We start from the raw sequence: 5,148 nt of genomic DNA, 5'->3' as shown, positions 1-5,148 counted from the left end.
CGAGGGAGCCTGGGCCTCAAAGCCGTTTGCCGTGGAGGGACACAGGCTCCTTGGAGAAGCAGGCTGATCTTATTTTTCTCCGTAACCCACGGCCTAGCAAAGTGCCAGCCTATGGGTGGGCCATTCAGGGGCTCGGATACTTCTTAAATTAACTCAAAGCAGTAGAATAGCACAGCTGGAGGAAGTGACCACTGAGCTCACAGAGTTCACTGCCCACACCCCCATTCTACAGATGAAGAAACAGAGGCCAAGCAGCCAAGGTCATGCTGCTCTTTAATGCTGGCCTCTGTTGGGCATACCAAGTGATGAGCTGCACTGAAGGGCCTGAGAGGGGGCTCTGGGGTCAGACAGCTTGGGTTCAAGTCCCACCCCTGCCATTTACTAGCTGTGTGATTAATGACTGTCCTTCCTGTAAAGTGCCACCTCATTTGTTTGTCATGAACACAGAGTTCCTTGAACAGCAGGACAGAATTCTTTAAAGGTTTGCTGTTGCTTTTGTTACTATTATCACCAAGTGAACCCTGAAATGAAGAACAAAGACAGCAAGATTTTTTATTTTAAAAGATTTTAAAATACGATGATGACTGTTTGATTTAATCTATTCAAGTTTGCATTTGACCATTATTAACAACTGCACAATGGATGACTTTTGAGGAAATGTTACTTCATGTCTTTAATTCTCACTAACTACACAGGCTATTCAACAGGAAGCAATTTTTTTTCCAGGAAGAGGGACAAAAAGTTAACAATATCTCTGTACCTCTCGGTTCCCAGTGAGTTGGTTGTGATCTGTCAACCCAACTTTGGGGAAATGCCCTCTCCTCCTGGGCTCGCTGCACTGCCACGTGGCCTCCAGGGGGCGATTTACCCCCACACGAATCCAGTATCTTGGTTCATATCTTTGCTTCAGATCCCTCAAGGACTGCCCATGCACCAGGGCCCCATCTGCCCCGCCAGTCTCACCTGCTGGCCTCCAGGAAACTATCCTGGGTCTCAACCATCCTCTGTTCCTATGCCCGCCCCACTACTCTTCATTTTGTCCTTCAAGTGTGGGCTCCTGTGGCTTGCCACCAAGCAGGGGTCTCCCAGTCCTCCACCTTGGGGAACTGCATCGTCCTGCACAGTGCCTAGCGAAACTGTGTGGAGGCCGGAAGAATACAGAACAACAGGTGCTCAGAGGGGCTGCCTTTCCCACTGCAGGGGCCCTGGAGAGCTTTCTCCCAGCTGGTTATTCACAGGCGCTGAAGCTGTGGAATCTCGATCTTACCAATTTAAAGGGCATCATCACTAATTACAAAAGAAATCATTTTTTCAGTAGCAAAAGGAGAAAAGACTTTGTGCCCCATGCCCCCATCTTTCTTCCTCCGCCTTCAGAGGTGATTCTCACTCTCTGGGCAAGGGTAGAAAGCAACAAACAGAATATTATTTTTCAATGATTCTTCTTTCCCACTCTGAAGATTGCATCCCAAGACTGATGAAGGCTAGGATGGTTTGGCTTCCCTGTACTGAGTATTCAGAGGCTCAGGGTGGAGGGGGTTAGGGAGATAATTCAGCATTATGGAACCAAACAGAGACATTAAAAGGTTCTACTCTAAACAGAAAGGAAGCAGGATGCTATAGAAATGGGAAAACCATCATTGGAAATGAAATAACGAGTTACAAGACAATAAACATGAAGATGTAAAAAAGAAAAAGTATATCAAAATACAAAAAGGTGGGAAAGGGAGATGGTAGCAAGAAAAGATAGATTTTTTTCTCTTTCTTTTTCCTTTTTCTCATTATTCTTAGGATGTGATGGAGCCTACGTGATTATCAGTCTAAAGGAAATAGATATGATAATGGGTTGATATACTTGAAAAATAGGGTAACCACAAATCGAAAGCATATAATAGAGTTGAAAAAAAAAAACCAAAAAAGAAACAAACTCTAAATGGCTTAAAGACTTAAACATTAGACAAGACGCTAAAAAACTCTCAGAAGAAAACATAGGCAAAACATTATTTGACATATATCTCAGCAGTGTTTTCCTAGGGCAATCCACCCAAGCAACAGAAAATAAAAGCCAAAATAAACAAATGGGACCTAGTTACACCTATCAGCTATTTCAAAGCAATAGAAACCATAAGCAAAATGAAAAGACAACCTATGGAATGTGAGAAAATATTTGCAAAAGATGAGACTGAACATGGCTTAACTTGTAGACTATAAAAATAGTTCATACAACTTAATAAGAAAAAAAAATAAACAACCCAATCCAAAAATGGGCAGAACAACTAAACAAGCAATTCTCCAATGAAGATATACAAATGGCCAATAGGCATATGAAAAAAAGGCACAATATCGCTAATTATCTTAGAAATGCAAATCAAAACTACAATAAGTTATCATCTCACACTACTCAGAATGGCCACCATTCAAACATCCACTCACCATAGATGCTGGAGAGGCCTGGAGAAAAGGGAACCCTGCTACATTATTGCTGGGAATGTAGTTTGGTGAAGCCAATGTGGAAAACAATATGGAGATACCTCAAAAGACTAAAAAAAGACATCATTTGCTCCAGCAATCCCACTCCTGGGCATATATCCAGAGGGAACCTTAATTTCAAAATATACCTGCACCCCAATGTTCACAGCAGCATTGTTTTCAATGACCAAGACATAGAAGCAACCTAAACGCCCACTGACAAATGACTGGATAAAGATGTAGTATTTAGATATAAAAGAATATTACACTGTTGTAACAAAGAAGGAAATAATGCCATTTACAGCAACATGGATGGACTTGGAGATTATCACACTAAAGTGAAATAACTCAGACAGAGAAAGACAAGTAACATATGATACCACTTATATGTGGAATTTTTAAAAAAGATACAAATAAACTTATTTACAAAACAAAAACAGACTCACAGACTTAGGAAACAAACTTAGGAGTTTGGGATTAACAATTACAAACTACTATATGTAAAACAGACAAACAGCAAGGATTCACTGTAGAACACAGGGGAAAATGTTCAGTATCTTGCAACCTATAATGGAAAAGAACCTGAAAAAGAATAGACTATGTATATGTACAACTGAATCACTATGCTGTATACCTGAAACTAACAAAACAGCTGTATATCTGAAACTAACTAAACATTGTAAATCAACCACATTTCAATTAAAAAAAAAGATAAGCTCTAAATAGCTGTATTCAAAGAAAATCTTCAAATCTTACCTCCTACAAAAAGTAAAATGGGAAGCTTGAGCAGGACCAAATTATACTGAATGAGAGGTTACATACCTTCTCCAGCACGTGGCCCATGGTACACATACATCGTGTTTTCCTTCAGGTAAGAATGGCCCTTACTGCCCAGGGAGCGAGTCCTGCTGGGACAAGGCCTCTGTGGCAGTGGCCTCCTTGTCACCGCTCCATCTCACCAGAAGGCCAGGGTTTTCAGAGGGGAGGGAACACAGAGCTCATACACTTCAGATATATTTCCTGAGAAAAACTGTGGAAAGACCAAATTCACCTGCAGTGCAGGAAACATGAGCATGGCCCCTAAGCAGACTGACAAACCCGAAGCAAGACGGCCCGATGTTCACATCGGAACCAGAACAAAAACCGTCTGGCCCCAGTTAAACGATCACCATCTCACCTGCAATGAACTGTTCGTACTCATTGTCAGGGATGTTTCTGTTGAGACTTGAGAGATCAAAAAAGTCAGACCAGGGAATCCGGACCTGGTGGATGTCCAGGCTCTGCTAATGGTAGAGGCGGCCCCAAGGGGGTATCACCAGCACCGACTCTTCCATTTTCAGCAGGGTCTTCAGGAGGAAGGCGATGTGGATACAGATGCCCCTACGGAGGCTGAAGCCCTCCGGAGGGTTGACATAACACAGAAGGTACCTGGCAGGGAGCAAAGGAGAGCGGGTCTTCAGAGCCAGGTCTCTGCACAGGAATCCCGGCTTAGATAGAACAGATACAATGGGAATCTCTGCACAGCACATGGCCTAGACTCAAGACACGTTCAGCAGCTTCTGGTTTGTATAGTGGAGGCACTGCCCACCGATCTCTGTGTGGCCAATTATTTCGAGTCCGGGAGCACATGCAGAAGACATCTTGGCATCTGTCTATCAACGCTAAGCACCTGACTAGTACCTGAGCACCCGTTCTCCAGGGAATCTCAAACTTCTTGGCCTAAAGACCCCTGTACACTCTTAAATATTGAGGACTTCAAAAGGCTGCTGTTTATGTGGGTTAAATCTATCAATAGTTCCTGTGTTAGAAGTTAAATAAGAACTTTAAAAAATGCTTATGAGTTCACTTAAAAATAATAACAACCTACTACATGATACCATTAATACTCTTAAGCAAAAAATAAGTATATTTTTCTAAACAAAAATCATTAATGAGAGGAATAGCAGTGATTTTAATTTCTGAGAATCTCTTTTGGACTGGTGAGAGCTTAATTCTATCTGCCTCTACATTACCTGTTTTGTGATATCACAGACTAGGTTTTCCCTGGAAAACCCCACAGGAAACTCGGGAGTGCAAGAGTGTGCAAAAGGCAGGTGACTTCCCGGCGTTCCTACGAAAATAGTCTTGCATCTCAGGGGCCTCGGACTCACTTTGATAACTGCTGCCCTACCCTAGGCGAGACTCTCCTACACAAGAGCCAGGCAAGTGTCCTGGCTTCTTTAATGAGTTACCGCAGCAACACCCCTCCCTTCTCTGTGTTAATGTTTCCCACAACCTCCATTACTGCAGATGAGGATGTAATCCTCAACTGAGGCCTCTAATCCCAGAAGACTACCAACCTTGAAAGGGAGGGCCCATCTACATCTCTACACCCCGCACAGTCTATTTTGAGTCAAGCCCTAGATAACTGCTAATTGACACTGACCCTTGTCTTATTCCTGAGTTTTAGCGAAGGAGCCAACATCTGGATGGAACTGAAATTTCCCTGCTGATATACAAGGCTGATAAACCACCCTATTCCAACATCTGATTCTGGGGCTCTTCAAAACGCGGGTAAGGCCGCGCTTAATAAAAGACGGGACCTCCGCCTGCCCTTCCCAGGGGTTCTGGGAGGCCGCGGCCACGCAGGGCTACCCGGAGTCGCGGTCCAAGCCCCAGAGCCCGAGGGGGAGGAAAGCCGGA

The 5,148-nt window shown here is 43.5% G+C and overlaps 1 long non-coding RNA gene across 1 annotated transcript; it reads right to left on the bottom strand.

The window, feature by feature from the left end:
- Positions 1 to 252: 252 nt before the first annotated feature.
- Positions 253 to 3,861, bottom strand: LOC140690376 (uncharacterized). The gene is made up of 3 exons (XR_012065643.1): positions 3,644 to 3,861; positions 3,289 to 3,496; positions 253 to 521 (listed from the first exon to the last, which is right to left on the bottom strand). It is a non-coding gene; the product is annotated as an uncharacterized lncRNA (long non-coding RNA).
- Between the last annotated feature and the right edge of the window lie 1,287 nt (positions 3,862 to 5,148).

This window comes from Vicugna pacos, chromosome 30 (genome assembly GCF_048564905.1).
Source record: "Vicugna pacos chromosome 30, VicPac4, whole genome shotgun sequence".
NCBI classification, from domain to species: Eukaryota; Metazoa; Chordata; class Mammalia; order Artiodactyla; family Camelidae; genus Vicugna; species Vicugna pacos.
The sequence above is the reverse complement of the archived record's forward strand: the minus strand, read 5'-3'. Positions and strand labels throughout refer to the sequence as shown.